Raw genomic sequence first — 22,447 nt, 5'->3', positions numbered from 1 at the left:
TGGTCGATCCCTCTTGCTCTTTCCTTCTCCTGGCCCCTCATTGGCTCATGCGAGGCTTAGCCAATAGGAAATTAGAGGTCAAATGGAGAGCCTTTCCCTCTTTCCCCTTTATTGAGAGTTTAGGTAATTCCAATATTGCATTTAAATCCCCATTAGACCTTTTTTCCCTCTAGCCAATAGGAATTAAGCAAGCCATTAGGCTGCTTAATTCTCATTGAACCCCTTGGCAGGCTGTCCAATAATCTTCTAGGAGACTTAATTTTCATTGGTTCTTTTATCAAGTGTTTTTAAGTCAATTAGACTACATTTACTCTAGCCTAATTCTCATTGGTCCACCTCTATGGCCATCCAATAGGATTTGAATGGGAATTGGGGCAACTGGGCTAGGAACCTGACATGTGTCTAATATGTCTTTTGTGTAAAGGGCTTAAGCCTTGAGTGTGTGTGTGTGTGTGTTCTCTCACCTCTTCTCTCTCTTCCCCTACCTTTAGGGCTCGCCCCCTCCCCTCTAGGGATGTGGGAAGACTTTGTGGTCTTCCCAAAGCATCCAATTTCCCTAAGGATTGACCATTGAACATTTCATTTGAATTTTGGAACGTAAGCTTTTGGAAGTCTTAATGGGTTGAACCTTAGGGTCTTTAAAGCCCATTGATGCACATTTCTCTTTTGCAGATGGTCCCTCTTTAGATCCCTATTTTCCCTCCTTTGGATCCCTAGTATGAAAAAACCGAGCTCTAGTGTATTTTAACCGGCTAAAAATCCTAAGATCCCGTTTAGATTTTGAGCTTGCCTTGAAGAAAACCGGAAAATTTTTGCAAGTTTTAGTGTAATTACCGAAAAAAGCTTCAAATTTTGACCTGAAAATAGGGAGAATTTCAAGTTTGCCCTTATTTTCTTGGGTTAGAAAAAATGTTCCAAACAAACGTGTGATTTTTTATTCAACACCATCCACCCGCTTCAAGAAAGAAAAACAAAAAACTTATTTATGTGTGTGTGTCAAAAAATTGTGGGGTCACTGCAGAAAACTGTTGGCAAATGGTTACGAGGGAGGACTTCAATGCTAGATTTCTGGACCTCAACCTCCATGCGAGAGTTCTGAAGGACTTGTGTGGCGCCACACCAGCCAAGATTTACCGTTGCAGATGCCGCATCTTGGAGTCAGCCGTGGACGCGATATTCTCTCTCTCTGCAGTCCCTCCAGTGATTCTCTCTCTCTCTCTCTCTCTCTCTCTCTCTCTCTCTCTCTCTCACAAAGCTCAGACGGCAATCAGCTGGCCGCTGCATTCACCTCAAGACGAAGCCAGTGCTCACAAAAGGCTGCTTTGAGTGAAGGAAGCGAGTGCAGCATTACAGCTGGTGATCACCTACCCCGCTCCACGACTACAAATAGCTAGCATTTCGCAGAGCTCTTCAACACACAAATATCATGCCCATTCAGATGGAGGTTTTGAAAGTGCAGCGTCTGCCCATGCGCATAGTGACGCCGTCCAGCAGGCGTAACGCCAATTCTACTGAGAAGCAAGTGCCGCTGACAGCACCAGCTGCCCACGTTGTCCTCAGCTTGGCAGACGTGGCCGTCCCTCCCTAATTCCACGGCTGCATGCTGTTTGCCTTCCAAGCGGCCGTCTGCCGTTTGGAAGACGCGCTCCGTCAGTTTTCGCTGGACTATGGCGAGTTTGCCGGTGCCTATGGTGAGGACACTTCTGGCCAGCCCTGTCTCCACCTCACTGCCCAGGGTGTCGCCTTCTTCGAGGCTCACGCCTCCGCCCACTCTCTGCACGACGGCTGGAACTTCCAGCCTGATGTGTCCATGGTCTCCCTCCTTCCGCCCTACGCAGAGCAGCTTCTTGGCATTCAGGCATTCTCTCTCTCTCTCTCTCTCTCTCTCTCTCTCTCTCTCTCTCATAGAAGATTATAGCATTGTCACTGATAATGACCTATGTCTGATGTAAAAAAATCCCCATGAGTTGGCTTCAGTGCCCACCTCTCTCTCTCTCTCTCTACGAATTTTGCAATTTCTCTCCTTTTTTCTTGGTCTTCTGCATATTTAATTCGGATATGCAGGTGACAACATTTGCTTGCGGAGGAATCTCGTAGTTTGCAACCATCAAGTAGCAGATGGAGAAGGGTTGTGCCAGTTCATGGAAGCATGGGCTGCAACCGTCCGAGGAGAGGCCATCCCATGCGCGCCATGTCACGTCCGATCAGCACTAATGGGTCCCAGGGCATGGGAGCCCATCCGAACGGCGACACCGCTTGTGTGGAACGGCACAGGCGCCTTTAATGATGGAGATCCGGCTATTAGGAAAAGGCTGTGCATAGATGTTAATAGAGTGAAGGAAATCAAAGCTCAAGCTGAAGCAGGGCCTTATAAGTACTCCACATTTGTGAGTGTGCTCTCACATGTGTGGAAGTGCATGATGATAGCACAGGGATTAGACAAAGAGGATGAAGAGGGGGAGTCACACTTGACATTCGCCGTGACCTTGAGGAAGAGAATGGTACCGGAGTTGCCCAAGGGATATTTTTGTAATGCAGTATGCCATGTCTACCCACAGATCAAAATTCAGGACTTAGTGAGCTAGCCACTCGCATATACAGCTAAGATAGTGCATGCTGCCATAGAAGAGGTGAACACAAACGCTGCTACAATGTCACCTTCGGAAGTGATACACCCTGTACCGCCCAAGGAGCGGCCAAAGGTGACGACGAGTCCCAGACGTGACTTCCTCATTGCGACCTGGCTAAGGCTCCCATTCTATGATGTGGATTTTGGAGGAGGGCCTCGTCTGTTTGCTGGTAATCCCTTCGTGGGCTTCCCAGGTATTGTATACATCGCGCCGTCGCCCAAGAGAGAGAGATGGAGGCATTGCTCTGGAACTTGCTCTGCTTCCTCCTCGGATGCAATTTTTTTTTGATAATATTGTTGGTAATTCAATTCTACTTTATTCCGAAAATTCAAATGAGAAAATTTTGAGGCCTGCTGTTAGATATATGCATGGAACAAAAAAGATTTGAAAAGGAAGATCATGAGTTGAAGTAAAAAGAATATAAGAAGATCATGAGTTGAAGTAAAAAGAATATAAGAATATAAGTAAAAAAATATAAGAATTTTGAGGCAAAAGAATATAAGAATATAAGGAAAAAGAATATAAGAATTTTGAGGCCTGTTGTTAGATATATCCATGGACAGAGTTGTGCCTCTCGCAACGCTCCAGCAACTCGAAATTGTTGTACGGGCTGCCGCATGGGCTGCTGCACCATGGCCTGGGCTGTGGCACGGGCTGCTGCAGGCAGTGCTGCACGGACGACTACTGTTGCACGCCTATTGCTACACGGCTAATGCTACATGGATGGTTATTGTTGCTGCGCTGTGGCTCTCGCAATGCTGAGCAACTCTCTCTCTCTCTCTCTCTCTCTCTCTCCCCCCGTTGCATTCATGGTGCTCTCGAGCACCCTCTCACGCTCGCGTTCACGCTGCGCTTTGCGTGCTCTAACTCTCTCTCTCTCTCTCTCTCTGTCCCCCCCCCCCCCCCCCCGCCCCAATTCCATGCATGCGCAATATTCATTTATTCAACTGATTAATCATTTATTCAACTGATTAATCAGTCTGAAATTAATTGTATGGGATTAGAAGTTTGAAAGTTGAAAGTTTGACCGAGTTGACACATTTTTTTTCTGCGCGTGTTATGTCTGTGTAGCGCGTGAACAACAGCTGGTCGAGAGAAGAGGTGTGTGTGAATCAAGTGATCCAGTAAATGTTTTGGCTAATTTTTATTTCATTTGTTTATTGAGAGAGAGAGAGAGAGAGAGAGAGAGAGAGAGAGAGAGAGAAATGGCAATTGATCGGAAATGGCCTTTAAAAAAAAATATAGGTTGATGAAATGGAATGAAATGTTATTTAAACGCCTTTCAAAGGCCAAAATGACCTATGTTTTGGTTAACTTTTTATTTGATTTGGTTTGTTTTCATACAAAGAGAGAGAGAGAGAGAGAGAGAGAGAGAGAGAGAGAAAAGTTTTGTTAAATTAATGTTATTAAAAATATAACATAGAGAAAAAGATATGAAATGATATTAATGTCTTCCAAAGGCCAAAATAACCAGTGAGACCAAACTGTTATAAAAATTGTGAAGATAGAGATAGAAATGAAATGGAATGAGATGTTATATTAACGTCTTCAAAAGGCCAAAATCACCTATGAGTCCAAACTGTAACAAAACTGTGAATCTAATACCATGTCTGACTATTGAGAGAGAATGGCTCGAATAAAATACAACATAGAGAAAAAGAAATGAAATGATATTAAAATCTTCAAAAGGAATGACCTATGAGACCAGACTATTACAAAAATGACCTATGAGACCAGACTATTACAAAATTTGTGAAGATAGAGATAGAGAGATTGAAATGAGATTGTATCATCCAACATCAGCACAAACACCAGCTTGCCTTCAAGAACTGCCAACAATATAAAGCCTCAGAATGCATGTTATGACACATCATAGAGCATGTAGGCAACCCTAAACTAACCTGCATCACTCAAATTGTAGAAAACAGCCATGGACTGCTGCAATCATATCAAGTCCACAAAGATATTGTTGAATTTGGTGTAAACAAACCCTTCAGTCCGCAACACACTGTTAGAAACAACACCGCTTCCCTTCCCGCGGCCCTTTCTTCCTTGTGATTGGCTACGGAGCGGTTGAAGAGGCATCGTGTATTCAATATACCAGTAGTCTCCTAATCGGTGAACAACATCTTCATTTGACACCTTCTTGGCAGTCGCCACTTTGTGAGGAAGTGGGAGTAGGTTTTCCGTGACTCCTCGACTTCTTAATGCATCTTTTAACACTTGATGTATTGCTTGATAGCCCTTCGTACTAATCCCAACAGCATCACAAATATCCTGAACATCTAGATCAGTGACAATATTAGAAAAATCACTAAGAACTCTCTTAGTGATTGCGTCTGTCAAGAGTTTTGCCCCTGGAGCATCAAGCATCCCAATAAAGTCCTCTTTGTTCAAACAAGAACGAAGTAAAGAAGCCCGAGCTGACGCAGTCTCGTTGTCGCATGTTTCTTGGACGAAGTTCCTACTACCCAAAACAACAATGATATATGAGCGGTATTAGACTTAAACAACATGAGGGGCAGAACATCTTACCTCATAGCTATCACCCTTCGTTTTCTTGCACCACCACGTGGTGCAAGAGTCTGAATTTCGGACAACTCTCATTTCCTCACCCTACCTCCCATGGCAGTACTCTTCATGTGTGAAAGAGTATCCTCAAGCTTTTTAATTACATTTTCCTTGGTTGTGATGGTGCTCTTTGCCTCCTCAAGCGCACTAGTAGCTGTTTGCATCTGATCTTGAAGATTGTGGAAACTCCCATTCAACAACTGCCAATGACGCAAGTAGATCTCGGACCGCGCAATCTCGTGTCTGTTGAGTCTCTTTCAGTAGCCCAACAAACCTTGCTCTCCATTTCCAACGTATTGCAACAATGATGGAATGTTTGTAAAAGGCGGATGGACATTGAGAGAAGGATCCTTTGGGTACAAGCATTCGTCTGTCCAGAGATCCACATTCTTCTCCCCTTGAGCGCGACGTTCGTTGGCTGAAGGTAATGTACCCAAGCATGTTTTCTTTGTCGGAACATACTCTTGAGGTAGGCGTAGGAAAAGCCCTGGAGACCTACCGCGTGAAAAGCTTGCTGGGACATTGATCACGTCGTCAAGAGGCATTGTAGGATGGAGAGATGGAGCTTGAAGGATGGATAGATGGGTGTGTAGGTGCAGCAGCAGGTGCAGGTGCAAGGGGGATGGGTGTAGGAGAGGAGCTTAGATTAAGAGGGAAAGTTTTCAATTTTGGGGGGAATTTCCTAAAAGTTTTGGAGGGAGTAAAAAAATGCTGAATTATGAGTAATTTAACTTAAAAATATTTTTTTAAATATGTATATATGTTGGGGGTACTTTTTAGGGGTAAATAGAGTTTTTTTGAAAGTTTTTGAAAAAAGTCTTTTTTTTGACCTCTTTGACCCACGGATTTGATTAGGTGGCATGGGAGAGTTAAGAGGCTACTTACAAGTTGGCCAAAAAGCTAGAGAGAGAAGACCCCCTACCCCTCTACTTTTCAAATGGTTTACCCCCCTCCCTTCCCTACTTTTTAAATGGTTAACCCCCCCCCCCCCCCCCCCCCCCCCACCTTTTTAGGGGTCAAAGGTGGAGAAGACCCTACCAAAATAGCCCCATGCCATTCAAAGGCTTTGTCCCCCTTAATCTTGACAGGCTTCCTTGAAATTAGGGATTCTTACGAGGCCCATGGAGAGTCCATATTTTTCCTAATGATATTAACGTCTTCAAAAGGCCAAAATCACCTACGAGTCCAAACTATTACAAAACTGTGAATTTGATACCATGTCTTGGTGCTAAATCCATCCTCATTTGCACCCTAGCTATCGAGAGGGTTTGGGTCGATCCTTTGTTGTACTCTTTGTCGATGTTATGTAGCCCCACTCCTCAATTGTGGCCGTTGTGATCTCCGTAGCTCCTATGCGAGAGAGAGAGAGAGAGAGAGAGAGAGAGAGAGAGAGAGAGAGAGAGAGAGAGAGAGAGAGAGAGAGAGATAGATAGATAGATAGATTTTATTATCGTCCTCGGAGGTCAAATATGACCTATGGGACCAAAGTTACATGTGATGTAGTATGTGCTGATGAGTGACTCTCGATGCTCCAAAATTGTAGTGATGAGAGTCGCAATGGAGAGCCCACACTTTGGCTGGGAGAGGAAAGTGTGTAGGTCTAAGTTATGGCTGAAAATGTGAGAGAAGCAAGTTCGGATGTGATCAAAAGCTGAGCACTCTAGTAGTGTGTGGTACTCAGACTCTCGAACTTGCAGTGAGCATAATGTGCACAATCGATTTGACTCTTCTCCATTGCCCCAACGCCCTATCTCGCATCGAAGGAAATGGGAGCTAAGCCGAATTGTTGCGATAGTGCGTATCGCGGACAAGGGAATAGGCTCAAGCATGTAAGTGTGAGTACGGTTTCCTCTCTCAGCGAAGAACATGGTTTTGTAGTTGGGGGCAATATAGGTGGTGTAATGTATGAAGCGTGACCCACCGGATTTCTCCCAAGCCGTAATACATTGGCGTTGTAGAAAAGCTTCATTCACTTGAGAGTCAATTGAAGCATCATGTAGCAAGTGTAATGCATCCCATCTCCCAAACCACTTCTTTATGTCTTGCATCCATCCCGTGCTCAAGATCTTGCTTTTATGCGTCTTTTGAACTTTTTTGCTTGCTTCCCATGCAATTGTAGGAAGTCGATGTGAGGGGTTTTGACGCATCTTTATCATGTACTCCACAACCCTTTCCATGCCCATAACCTCAATTGGAAGAGATCCCGACTCAAGAAGTAGGAGCATATATGGTGTTTGTGTCTTAACTTGGAGAAAGTTTGTAAGAAAACGCTTTTGGACATTCTCAAACTCTTTCCAAGTAGACTTTGAGATGCTCCTACCCCACACTTCAACTCCATAAAGAAGAACAGGTGTCACCAATGCATCAAAAAGATACTTCTTGAGAACCCAACACTTGATGTTTCCCGCATTACACATGTTCTCAAATGCATAATATGCTCTCTTTCCTGCTTCCAAACGACGCATAGCACATTCATGCCACTTGTGATTGGATGGAACCTCAAGTCCAAGGTACTTAAAGCTCTCAACAACTTCAAGTGTCTCGTTGTTGTACACAATGCATGGCTTCTCCTTATGGTTGGTTTTCACAAGCATAACCTTTGTTTTGGATTCATTTACAATCAGCCCACTATGCAAGCAAAAGTTCTCAAGGACAACCATAAGCTTTTGTGCATCTTCTAAAGTGTGTGCTAGAAGCACTACATCATCCGCATACAACAAAAGCATGATTACCGCATTGCAAATAGTGACCTCTTCAATGCCTTCTTCTTGCATAAAGTCAAGTACCATTTGTTCCAATTGATTGATGCATAGACCAAAGAGAGTTGGTGACAATGGACATCCTTGTTTAACCCCAATAGTGCTTACAAAAATTTCTGAAATTTCTCTTCCCATGCGCAATTGACAAATCACCTTCTCATAGATTCGAGAAACCGCAAGCATAAACTCACTTGGCACTTGGAGTTCTTCCATCCTTCTCCACAAATTGTTACGTGGAATCATATCAAAGGCTTTCTTAAAGTCCACAAAACAACAATACAATCGCTTGCCTTTCAACCGACTTTCCTCCATGAGAACACGACGAGTGACAAGATGATCAATGGTACTATGGCATCGACGAAAACCCGCTTGTCCCTTTGCACGCTTGTCATTCTCTGCAGCCCAATCACTCAATTTCATCTCCATTATGCACCCAAATAACTTTGCCATAAGAGACCCAATCATTATAGTCCGGTAGTTGCTTACATTCTTTACATCCCCTCCTTTATGCAAAGGCTTAACCCAATTAGTACTCCAATCATAAGGCATACCATGTTGAAGTGCAAGGTTGAACATATCACACATCCACTCATGGGTAAAATCTCCCATCCATTTGATCATCTCCGGCTTGATACCTTGAAGATCTCCCGCTTTGCGAGTGGCCAACTTTTCAAGCCCACCGCATACATCCTCAATAGTAAAAAAAGACGGCATACATGGGAGTGAACCATAAAATGGCATTTTTTCAGTATTTTCTTGCTCATATAATTGCCTACAATGTGTGTACATATCCACTAGACTCAAGTTACCAAAATTCTCAACTCGCTTGCCTCTCAAGTTTCTCCAAAATCTTCCACATGCATGTGCCTTTTCTTGGACTTGAAATTCTTGTTGCTTTACTTCCCATCTTCTTCTCTTCTTTTGAATCAATGCCTTGTATGTATGCAAATGACTTTGATAGTTGTCTTTGTCCATAGTTGCATCAAGCTTTATCAAGGACTTTCGAGCATCTTGACATTCTTTATCAAACCACCTTTCTATCTTTGTTGATACCATGGAGATGCTTTATGGCAAAGCATTCTTCCGCACAAGAACAAATAGCTTTCTTGAAGCTTCCCATTTAGTTTCCAATGGTGCATCACATTGAAGCTTTGTCATCCATAATTTTTGCTCAACCATTTCAATGTACATTGGTGCCTGTTTGAAATCCATACATAGTGATAACTTCTCTTTCATTTGGCTGAGATTGTCATGCTTAGTTGCTTCTCCACATGAAAGGTCAATACATAAGGTGCGATGGTTGGATTCCGGGGTCCATTGACCAAACATAAAACTCTTTAAGCGATACATGATGGCTTCACTACAAGAGGTTGTGTGCTCTTGTGACGCTGTTAGCGACGGAAATACACTGGGTTTTTATAACCCCCGGCGTCGCTAAAACCGTCGCTACGAGCGTCGCTACGAGAGCGTCGCTATATGCGTCGCTATGAGCGTCGCTATATAGCGACGCCTATAGCGACGCTCTCACAGAAGACTATAGCGACGCTCATAGCGATGCTACAGAGCCATAAATAGCGACGCTTATAGCGACGCCCGAGAGAATATTTTTTTGGTGGCAGGGCATTGAATGCCCTGCCACCCATCAACCATATTGTACTTGATTCACTTTCTAAAAAAAGTGCAAAGGTAGATAATAGACCCAAAATAGTCACCCACAAGACGCATTGTTTGCAAAATTGACAATTGTACACATCATAGGCAAACTGAATTGATTGGCAAATGTAATAATGACAATTGTACAACATCATAGGCATAAAGAATTGATTGGCAAAAGGAACTGCGGTGACAAATGTAATAATATACATGGTTCAAAAAGACGTATAAAATCCGTCTCATGATACATAAGCTATGAGAAACCCTAAACTAATGCTATCTAGCTACGGCTAAACTGACGTCGTCTAATCAGACGTCTCATCGCGTCCAAGCGGCGTATCTATCGGATTCTGCAAAAAAAGACAATAAGACAGTTTTCAGTAAATATAAACATATAACGACATTTATAAAACAATACAAAAAATAAAAAAGAGTAAACCCTAATACTAACCATGCCGCCGCGAGAACTGAGAATGTCCATCAAGGCGTTTAAGCCCTTCCTGCCTGCGTACTTGCGCTCGTACGGTGTGGGATCACGTCCTGTCATCGACCACTGTCAAAACATACAAAGATTTCATTATGTTAGAACTAAAAAACTCATAAACCCTAAACTATCGAACATGCATAAAGAGCAATGTGAAAAGACTTACAAAATCGGCCTCAAATGATGCCCATCCACCGCTCCCCAAGTGGTGCGAGCTCCCTGCCTCTACTCGCGCTCTGGCTGCATCCTTTTGTTGCTTCCACTTGTCGGGATTCTCGCGCGCTGCTTTCTTCGCATTCTTCCAATCTTCTTTGGCCAGCCAATCTGGCCTATTCCACCCATTCTTGATTGCTTTTTGCACTTCGGAACGCTTGTGTTTGCAGTATTCGCGCATTCGAATCTTCATCAGGTCTTCATTGAAGCGCTGATCCCGTGTTGGAACGGGAAACTCATCATGAAGTATGTTGATGACTCTGTTTTTTAAATCACTTGGTACTTCACTCCATTTGTTTAGTATATAGTGTCTAAACAGCTGAGAGCAAAGACCACGCATGCGCGAGATCACCTTCTTGCCGTCATCATCCATGATGATGCCGTCGCTGATGTCGACGGAGTAAGGCAAGCCCTCTGGCCGGTGACGCGTGAACCTGGGTGTCCCGGCAGGGGTCTCTAGCGGCGTGTCGATGGGGGTACGGACGTCAGGTGTCTCCACCGGCGTCTGGGCCCCGAAGCGAGGAGTGTCGAGTGGGGTGGCTCCTGGCGGAGTAGGTAGAGGTGTGTAGCTTCTAGGAACAGTCAGCCGTGCAAAACCTGGCGTAGATGGCGATGCTGTGGCTGGTGTGGGGGTGGGCAAAGAAGGGGAGGGTAAAGAGCCTCGTCGAACACGAGGCGGTGTGGAGGCATCGGTGGCGGAATCCCCACAACAACCGCCACCGCCACCACTAGAGCGCCGGTGTCTAGACGAGTGTGACGCTCGTCTCGTCGACGCCGAAGCTTCGGAGCGCGCCGAATGCTCCGAAAGAGAGGGAGATGCGGATGGTGTAGGAACGCGCGATGATGCGCCAGAGCGATGACGCTCCACGTACCACTGTCTCTGCTGCGGTGACAAAGAAGAAAGAAACTCCTCATCATCCATACCTGCATTAAACACACGAATATTTAAACTTAATATTGAATGAATAGAGTAGACAATGACGCAAAGACCATTAAATACAATGACGTAATGACGCATATAAATACAATGACGCAATGAATCGAGTGATAGAAGAGGCAAGTCGAAAACTCAGAATTTTCAATCAAAAGATGTGAGCGCGAGTAGAAAAGAGCGTTATACACCATGGAAGGTACTTAGAGAGCCAGAGCTTTTACAACAGGGAGCAAAATTGTTCAAATACAATATTTGTGGCTTTAAGAGATCTCTCTCTCATCCTCGCATAACTCAGCATAACTTCCTATATCTATATAGAGCTCTCCGTTTAAACACATATCCTCTGTTTCATTTTGTAGCTCCTCTGCATGCACCCCATATAGAGTAGTAGCATCTTGATGCTCGTCTGGCACCACCGCAGCGGCTTCTGATTGAGCATCTTCTCTGATCTCCTCCATTGATGTCGTTGTGATTGGCACATGGTAGCCTTCATACGTCCTTGCACTACGAGGGGCTACCTCTATGACGTACCACCAGTTTGATGTAGACTTTGTAGGATGAAATACTACCTGCCAGAGCCACATAACTTACATGAGAGCTTTCAAGCACATAACTTGTAAAAGGGGGATGTTAACTATTTATATACTTACTTGTTCACAATGCTCGGGTAGTACGAAAGTGTCTCTTAGGTCAGTCCATTTCTTAGTAGAATCGACCTCAAGAAAACCAGACTCTCCTCTACGCACAGTAGCGTTGCGACCCTCCATGATTATCTTGAACCATTGCACGTCGAACAAGTCGACAAAAAATCCTCTGTAATCGATCCTCAAAATCTCTTGCAGCGTGCCGAAGTAAGTGAGTTCCGCCACCACAGGATCTGCATCAGAGGAACGTCGTCGACTAGACTGTTCAAATTTTGCCATGTTTCCACAATCTTGAGTAAAACGCTTTTTGTCGATTTGTTCCACCCTAAAATGTCGACCTTTACACCATGCTGTTGTGTATGACTTATACTACAACGAACAAAGATTATGAGTGGCCGTTCAAACGTTTATAAATAAAGTCACTTGCTAGTCGTACATTGCAAACTTACCTTGGTCGCGCAACCCCGAGAGTACTCCCACTCTTCTTCAGTCACTTCGTCACCGCATTGTTGTGCGCTTTTCAATTGGTTGTGCAAACATCTTAAGCTCATGAAGGTTGGTAGGCTCTCCAGAACCGCTGGATAGTGCATCGGTGGTCGTCTTCCCCGTCTCCACTCGATTCGTGCCCTTTGTCGCTCTTGCTTTGCATCCTCATATTGTGAAATCCACTTTTGCATCACTGGATTGTGAAGCATGCAAAATCGGTTGATTTTAGCCTCTAGATCTTCCGTCATCTTCTTCTCAACACCGAGATTGCACATGACAATCCCAGATATGCGCTCATCATCTATGGTTCGCCATAGCGTGTCCCGGGATTTATCAAATCCGTCTAGCCACTCTCCAATGTACACTAGGGACTCTGATACCAACCAACCTTCTGCCATGCTACCCTTCGGACGTGCCTTTTGACGCACATATCCCTTAAGCGTTTTCATGAAACGCTCTAAGAAGAACATCCATCTGGAATGAACTGTGCCAGCTATTTCCACCTCATCAACTATGTGAACAAGAAGATGCACCTTAATGGTTAGCATTGTAGTAGGAAAATGTTTCTCAAACATGCACACAAGCTCCGCAGCATTTAGTTTGGCGAATGGTATGGAGTCTACGTTGATCTCCTTTTGTGAGATCCATTGCACCAGCTTTGCAAGTTTGTAGATTGTGTTACGGATGTCGAGAGACAAACATCCCTCAATGGCAACCGGTAAAATAAACTGTAAAGTATGTGCAGCAATGATATTAAAGTCCACATTTTATGCAATGATATTAAAGTCCACTATGAACGTACCTGACACATTTTATGCCAATCGTGTGACTTCAAACCGGTAAGCTTTCCTTCTTTAGTAAAACACGTTCGGAGCGAGTGCATTACGCCAGTGGGGGTCCGCAAAGATCGAATGGCCTCTTTTACTTTGCGTTCTTGGGCTCCTGTGAAAATCCATGGTGCTTTAGGAAGTTTTATCGATCCATCAGACGCTGTTTGCGGCCAATATTGCTCCATACGATCCACATTTCTAAGGTCAACTCTGGCTCCCAAAGTATCTTTCTTGCCGGTCAAATGGTCCCATAGTAGATTACCCACATTCTTGAATATGTGCATTGGATCGAGCAAGTGATTGATCACGAGTCGGGGCCAGTATGGTAACTCGTACCATAGAGATAGTCTCTTCATCCCTGGAGGCAATCCGTCATCGCACATCTCCTTCTGCTCTAACCATGCTTGTGCAGACATCCTTGGTGGCTCTCTTCCCAAAAAGCCGTCGCGTAACACATGATTCTCTGGAAGATAGGCTTGATGACCTTCGTAGATTTGCTTCTTCAGTGAGGGTGCCCTACGTGCATTCAGTCTAGGTCCACATGTGACACATGCTCTGTATCCGCTTGTTTGAAGCCCTGCATGTATACACATGATAATAGATCAACTATGGAAAAAACAAGATTTACGGTGTCTGAGTGAGGAGTGTCAATAGATCACCTGAGCATTCTGTTAGCCCGGGATAGTCATGCATGGTCCACATTAGAATACCTCTGATCAAAGCATTCCGTCGTCCTGTGTGTCGGCTCATATCCACCACCTCTATGCCAATCCACAATTGTTGTAGCTCTTCCAATAGTGGACGAAGATACACATCCATATTCCCCACTTTATATCGCCCTGGCACAATCAAGCTTAGCCATAGGTGCCCCTTCTTCGTAGTCAACCACGGGGGAATGTTGTAGTTGACGATGACAACGGGCCATACACTGTAAGATGTTGATCTTTGACCAAATGGATTTACGCCATCCATAGCCAGGCCTAAGCGCAAATTTCGAGCTTCCCTGGCAAAATCCGACCATGTTCCATCTATATGTTTCCAGGCTGCGCAATCTGCAGGAATTCGTAGCACACCATCCAAAGATTTATTCTCCTCATGCCATGATGCTAGGGCGGCCATGGAATTACATTCGAAGAAATGCTTGATGCGAGGAAGCAAAGGAAAATGTCGCAAAACCTTTTGTGGAATTTTTGTCCCGTGGAGATCTACTCGATATCTTTTGGAATCACATTTCGGACACTTCTCCATGTCTGTGTATTCCCCTCTGAAAAGAATGCAGTCATTAGGACAAGCGTGGATAGAATTGTAATCCATCCCCAAGTTTCGCAAAATCTTTCTTGCTTCATCTCGGGAATCTGGCATCACATTGTCAGCTGGTAGTATGTGCTCTTTCAGCAATCTACACAACATAAAAATATGATACAGTCGTGTAAAAATCTATCAGATCATTATACATTTAGAGTTCTATTAAAGGAAACTAATTGTAATAGATCACCTGAAAAGCGCTGTGACGCTAGTGTCACTCCATCCAAACTTTGCCTGCATGTTGAGAAGAACCAGGAGTGCTTTCAATCTAGACATACGTGCTCCATTATACAATGACGTATCGGCTTCACTTTTCATATCATCATAGATAAGCCTTTCTGAATCCATGATCGTCTCGATCATTTCATCAATCTCGGGCTCAAACATTGCCTCGTTGGGAATGTGCTCTGCATGATCATCCCCCGAGCTGTCAGAGGCTACATCTTGTGGCCTCACATATGCTGCTTGACCAAAGCGCCTGCGAACATGTCTATTGGGTTGCAAGATTGCTGCTTGTTGGCCAGCGTCAGAGTCCGACGAGTTATAATTGGCAACAACTCGATCTATAATAGATGGATCAAACTCGCCAAATTCGCGAACGTGCTGCAAAGAAACACGTCTTGTCCGTCGCACAGCATGCTTGCATTGATTACAAGGACATAAGACCCTCGTTGAGAGATAGGTGTTTCGGTTGGACGGTCCCACATCCTCGTCGCTACTCATAATGAGGATAAAAAACTTATAACCTGGACAACAAATTTAATATTCTATTGGCATTCTTCGTCTTATCTCTCTCTCTCTCTCTCTCTCTCTCTCTCTCTTTACCTCACATTCTCTAGTCATGTCCAATCCCCGCACACCTCGGTCTAGAGGTGCACGGAGATCAGAACGACCGGGTTATAATCTCGTCTTTATTGGTCAATACCTATATTTGTGGGTACAAGAAATCTACACACCCACGTCTACATGATATTGCATGTAGTGGATAAAATCCCTTTGCCTCTTCTCTAGCTGTAGCACTTCACTTCATCTTAACATCTTTTCACAGTAGATCTTTTCACTGTTCGTCTAACTCTAAACCCTAAACCGTAAGTAATTCTTGCGTGGACTCGATCTAACGTAAATAAGCGTAAATCTAAATAAACGTAAATCTAACTAAAAATAAAGCTAAATCTAATTTAACGTAAGTCTAATGACTAGAGGTTGTCTAGATGGTCATTGTGTCGGGGATGTAGTGACTCTTGCCGCCCTGAAGATCCACCTTCTTCCCTATCTTCTGAAGACATTTCACCAGTACTTTTGGATCGACGGAGCCCACCATGAGTGAAGGCAGCAATACCCTATATTCCATGGAGGGCTTTCTTCACCCGCTTCATGCAGGCATCGCAGTCTATGGAGACCTAAATCTAATCTAATATAACGTAAATCTAAATCTAGCTTAAATAAACGTAAATCTAGTTAAAAATAAACCTAAATCTAATTTAATGTAAGTCTACATATAACTTAATCTTTAACGTCTTTTAAGATAGTTTCCTACGACGTTATAACTCTCTTCTTCTTGTGTGTGTGCGCGCGTGTGGATGTGTGTGCCAATAAAAAGAGATAAATGGTATAACCTTTCTATCACCCATGCCAAGTATGATAGATTGATTATGCCATTTCCCTCTTGAATAATAGGTCTTCAGTTCAACTCCTCGTCGGCTAGATCTTTAGGTCTTTTAATTTTAATTAGTTTCCTACGACGTTAAATTAGTTTCTCTCTCTTTCTCTCTCAATGTGTGTGCGTTTTTTTGGATCGTATGCATGTTTTCTCTCTCTTTTCCTCTCTCAATGTGTGCGTTTTTTGTTTATGCATGTTCTCTCTCTCTTTTCCTCTCTCAATGCGTGCGTTTTTTGTTTATGCATGCTCTCTCTCTCTCTTTTTCTCTCTCAATGTGTGTGTGCATTCTTTGTTTATGTATGTGTGTGTGCGTTTTTGTTTTTGTTTGTACTCTCTCTCTCTCTCTCAAAAACACTATGTGTGTGTGTGAGAGAGAGAGAGAGGGAGAGAGAAAGAGGGGAAGGGAACATGAGAATGAGGAGAGGGAAGGAGCATACCTGGCTCTCCTTCCTCTCCTCGTGTGTGTGTGTGTGTGTGTGTGTGTGTGTGTGTGTGTGGAGAAGAAAGAGAGAGAGAGAGAGAGAGAGAGAGAGAGAGAGAGAGAGAGAGTGAGGGAGAGCGTTACCTGCTCCTTGCTTGAGGGCGCCGAAAAACTCAGATCTGAGATCTGAGTTTTTGGGCGCGCTCGGTTATTTTTTTACCCCAGCCGGCGTCACTATGAGCGTCGCTATAAGCGTCTCTATGAGCGTCGCAAATTTACAAAGAAATTTGCGACGCTCATAGCGACGCTTATAGCGACGCTCATAGCGACGCCGGGAATTTTTTTTTTGAGCGTCGTTGTGTGAGCGTCGCTAATATGAAGAGCCTCTTGTAGTGCCTCCTTGTCCTCTTCGTTGCTTGAGATTCTTTGACCACATCAATGAATGTACATTGTAATCCTCCAAGCTGTTAATCCTTTGTGTATCATGCTCTGAAGTTTCAACAAGAAGTACAACATCGGCTTTGCTTGTTAGTTCATCAATGCCAACCCCCGCATTCCATGGGTATCCATTACAATTCCAAAAGCATATTTTCAATTGTAACTCGGTCTCATAGGTCACGCATCCCTATTTGCTTGAGAGACTTGCCTCCTCCTTGGGCACATTTTCTTCATGAGAGATTTCCTTGTTTTTATTATTCTTTTCCTCATATGCCTTGCGACGCATATTTTGTTGCTTAATAGTGCGATCTTCACATACAAAACATTTTGTATGTGAAGATCGCATATTTTGCGACACATATTTTGTTGCTTAATAGTGCGATCTTCACATACAAAACATTTTGTATTCCTCAAATAGATCCAACTATTATCAAGGATAATCTTTCGCTTGGTCTCATCCGGCATGGTGCATACAATTGGCCGTTCTCCCGAGCGAGGAGCTCCTTGCTTCCCCACTCTATGTGCTCCATAGACCATAACTCCGGACATGCCAAAGTGGGTTTTGAAGAAATCTTCAATAACAATGGCACGAGAAGGAGGTGTCTCTAACTTCTCTTCGGGAATTCCACGAATAACAATGTTCTTGGAACGTCGCTCCCGTTCCTTCAACTCCTCCACATCTACATTCTCAACATTCTTTGTTTGAACCATAGCTTGCATGAGTGAGGAATTAGAAACCACATTGCTACCACATACATCAACCCAAGATTTGTTTGTGCATACATTTTTCATGTCGCATACATCCCGGCTCATAGTGTCAAATTTCTCCTCTTTCAATACATGGTCATACTCTACTTTGCTCATCCGCTCCTTCAAAGCATTCAAGTCCACAAGAGAGCGTTTACATTCCTTGACTTCCTCTTCAAGTTGCATCAAACGTGTTGTTTGCATCTCAAGTGTCCTCTTGAGATTCTCATTCTCAACCACAAGTACCCTTAGTGTGCCATTCTCCATTGCAAGTGCTCGTAAGTCTTCGCCTTGTTTGTTTACGGTCTCTTGCAATGATATCAAGTACGCCATGATCATGGTTTCCGATGTCGTTGGTTGGGTGGTTGTGTTGCTATCTCCACACTTAGGAGATTTTGGATCATTTTCCACAATGGTTGTGGACCTTGTTGAAGAAGAAGAACCCTTGCGAGTGCCGTAAGACATTGTATGTAAAATAGGAGATGAGAATCAATTTTGTTGAACCTGTTCACTTCGGAAACGCTGCTACAGAAATGCCTTCCATAACTCTGAAAATTTTTGTCTTTACATCAATGCGTAGAGGACTTTGTTCTCTTCGATTGAGGCTATAGATCACCCAAATCGGAGTTCGGATGAAGAAGTTATGATCAAAAGAGTGGACTGCTGTCTACTAGGTCAAAAAACGGCTGCACTGAGAGAGAGAGAGAGAGAGAGAGAGAGAGAGAGAGAGAGAGAGAGAGAGAGAGAGAGAGAGAGAGAGAGAAGACCAAAGCGTAAAAAAAATTTGGGGAGAGAGAGAAAGAGAGAGATGACAATGAAATGAAATGTAATGGTAATGTGACCATAGACAGAAGAAAAGAAGAGAGAGAGAGAGAGAGAGAGAGAGAGAGAGAGAAGACGTGAAAGTAAAAAGAAATTGGGGAGAGAGAGAAAGAGAGAGATGACAATGAAATGAAATGTTATGGTGATGTGACCATAGACAGAATAAAAGAAGAGAGAGAGAGAGAGAGAGAGAGAGAGAGAGATAACACACTCACAACCACACATAGAGAGACAAAGAGTTCAAAATGAACTGAATTTGAAGGGTGCTTACACACATGTATGCATACTACACAACCTCACAAAACAAAGAGAGAGAGAGAGAGAGAGAGAGAGAGAGAGAGAGAGAGAGAGAGAGAGAGAGAGAACACACTCACAACCACACATAGAGAGACAAAGAGTTCAAAATGAACTGAATTTGAAGGGTGCTTACACGCATACAGTGTGCATACTACACAACCTCACACAAACAAAGAGAGAGAGAGAGAGAGAGAGAGAGAGAGAGAGAGAGAGAGAGAGAGAGAGAGAGAGAGAGAGAGATAACACACTCACAACCACACATAGAGAGACAAAGAGTTCAAAATGAACTGAATTTGAAGGGTGCTTGCACGCATACATGCATGCATACTACAGAACCTCACACACACACACACACACACACACACACACACACACACACACACACACACACACACACACAGAGAGAGAGAGAGAGAGAGAGAGAGAGAGAGAGAGAGAGAGAGAGAGAGAGAAGAAAAAGACCAAAGTGAATAAAATAATAGGTGGGAGAGAAAGAGAGAGACGGCAATGAAATGAAATGTTCTGGTAATGGTGATGTGCTCAAAAGTGTACATCTATGTGCCCCTAGACTAGATAAAAGATAAGAGAGAGAGAGAGAGACACATAGGGAGAGTTAAATATGAGTGACAATTCCATTCAAAGATAGAGATTTTAATGTCATAGAGAGGGTTTTTAAAGATCTTGGCCTATATGTAAATGCCTAGAGCAATTCCAATAGACCTTAGAAATTCTTGAGTAGTCTTGAAAATCAAGGCATGATACTCAAAAGGCAATCCCAAGAGAGCCTTCATACTGAACCAAGATGGGATCTTTGCCTTCACCCTAACCAGGAAGATGGTTTTAGGGTCTTGTATTGAAAGTATTGAAAGATCTATCTATTGATAGGGCTCCAATCAAGGCATCATACTCAAAAGGAAATCCCAAGAGAGCCTTCATACTGAACCAAGATGGGATCTTTGCCTTCACCCTAACCAGGAAGAGGTTTTTAGGGTCCTGTATTGGAAGTATTGAAAGATCTATCTGATGATAGGGCTCCAAATCTAGCAATTCTATTCCAGTGATAATTCACATAACCAATTTGTCAATCTCATACGAATAGTGTCAAAAGATAGTAAGGATGTAAGTGCCTTCATAATAAGAGCCTTCATACTGAACCAAGATGGGATCTTTGCCTTCACCCTAACCAGGAAGAGGTTTTTAGGGTCCTGTATTGGAAGTATTGAAAGATCTATCTAATGATAGGTCTCCAATCAAGGCATGGTACTCAAAAGGCAATCCCAAGAGGGGATTTAACATTTGCGAGTTTTTCATTTCAAGTTTTTTTGACAATTTTAGCAATCTTTAGAGTTTTTTAAACCAAATATGTGTCATAGCATAAAGTATCTATTTAATGTAATTTTCAATCGTCATAAGACTCCATATATGTGTGGTTGACGGAGAGAGAAAGTATAAATTCTAGAGAGATAGTATTTATGCGAGTTACCATTGGAAGAAGAGATCATAAATCCTTGAGAGAGAGAGAGAGTGACTTCTCTTCTAGAGAGAGAAAGTAAAATCATAGAGTTGTATATCACTACGCAGAGAAAGAGAGAGAGACCGAGAGGGCATAACGATGGAAAAAATGTAAACAAATAAAATCACCATTTCACAACTCATGCCATTGAGTCAAATATGCTCACAACGCATGTGATCAGAGTCAAATAATCCACAACATATAAACATGCGATAAAGTAAAAAATCATGCAGAATAGAGACAACACTAATTTCAAAGTTAAATATAATCCACAGCATATATAAATGTGATGAAGTCAAAAATAATGCCAGATAGAGACAATACTATTTTTCCCAAGCAATTTCTTTTTGAAACAACATAAGTTTGAGGATGTAAGTACATTCGCAAAACTACCACAGGATAAGATCAAAATTAGAGTACAAAAAAGGATAGTCGCCATAAATGTAATGGTCACTCTAAAAGGCAAGTAATTTGCTCCCAAATAGCTTGCAAGATGCTTCATATCTTTTGCTTGAAATTTGAAATCCTTTGGTGCATAAACAATATTTTTTCAAGATAAATAATCACAAGTATAATAAACCAAAATAAATACAGAAAAACACTTTCATATCATAGATCAATATTCTAGTTGAGTGAAAGAAGCATACCAAACCAGTTGTAATTAAATGGAGGGAGAAATCATCCTTGGTTGTCCAAGAATAAAAGCGATGTCCATTGGTGAGAGGGTTGGCTGATGAATAATCATGTGCTCCTTAGGTTCAAGTCCGAGCATTTTTGTGTACACATAGTACATATGTTTGCATGCCAAAAAGGATTTGTTGGTATTCTCTCGCTTCTGAAAATCCGGACACGTGCATGCTGGACTCTGTTTTATATGAATCTCAAAACTATTTTCAGTGAGAACTCGGAAAATTACATGCTCTTGAGACCTTTTCACTTCATCCAAAAATATAATTGTCATACTATTACATGCTTCGAATTTCTTCATGGCCTCTTTAGAGATTCCATGCCTCCACTTTTTCTTCCTCGAGCTGCCACCACCTTCTTTGCAGTCGCCAGCAAGAGGTTGTGGATTTACCATTGAATTCTCTGTCCGAAATCCACTTTGATGCAGCGCGGCAAGTTCCTGTGTGGAGATATCTGTCCCTCTTGCTACTGGCCAAACATTTGGAGCAGGAGGTAAATCTTTGACTTGTCTTTTGATTGATTGGGTATGCAAAATATCATGATTACAAAACCATAACCATTGCTCGATTGTTTTACCCTTGAACATTCTTTCGGACCATATACATGGAGAACCAAGACCAATTGAGCGACTATGCAAGATATTGTCACAATTTTTTCTCCCTACTGTTCCAAAACATTTTCTTTGACTTTGAATGGGCATTCTCCTGAGGGCCCACTGAGTGCGTGGCACATCACTCTCAAACACATTGTTTGTTTTAGATGACAAAGGTGTGGTTGTTTCTTTTTGAGATCCAATATCATCATCACTGTCACTAATTTGCAGCGGAATGTTAGAAATACCTGGTCCTTGGGTATCAAACTTGATTTTTTTTGGTCGACCGCGATGGTTTCGTTGCTTAGATTCCATGACATATTCCGGCCGATGGGAGCTACTTGTTCCTGTTCTGCCCCTCTTTTTGCGTTGTACTGTTTCTTTGTCTCCATGCAAAATTGGTTGCGCATACATGGGAGTCCCTGCAACAGCCTCGTGTAATAGATGGGCCACGTTGGTTGGAGTTGGAGTTTGCTGAGATTCAACTCGAGAAAGCAAGGTCTCCATTGTGGGACCCGTTCCTATATAACGCCCAGTAGTATATCCCAAACGCTTTGCACATTGAATATATGAGTTTATAACATCTGTTACACATGCATCATACAAGGATATTTTGCCCTTTCCACCTTCACCTGCTAACCAACTGGCATGTACACTTTCTGATAAATTAACATTGAGAATTTGTGCCCGCTCCCATGGACTTAGACCACCCTATGAAATGCAAAAAAACATGAATTAAAATTTATAAATTTCATGTATGA

At 42.9% G+C, this 22,447-nt stretch overlaps 1 pseudogene; it reads left to right on the top strand.

Moving 5' to 3' along the window:
• The first annotated feature begins 1,438 nt into the window (after positions 1–1,438).
• LOC147423629 (agmatine coumaroyltransferase-2-like) lies at positions 1,439–3,018 on the top strand (annotated as a pseudogene).
• Positions 3,019–22,447: the final 19,429 nt, after the last annotated feature.

The sequence above is a fragment of the Adiantum capillus-veneris genome, chromosome 26, assembly GCF_014529385.1.
Source record: "Adiantum capillus-veneris isolate H3 chromosome 26, ASM1452938v2, whole genome shotgun sequence".
Lineage (NCBI taxonomy): Eukaryota > Viridiplantae > Streptophyta > Polypodiopsida > Polypodiales > Pteridaceae > Adiantum > Adiantum capillus-veneris.
Note: the sequence above shows the minus strand (reverse complement) of the source record. Positions and strands in the feature narration are given on the sequence as shown.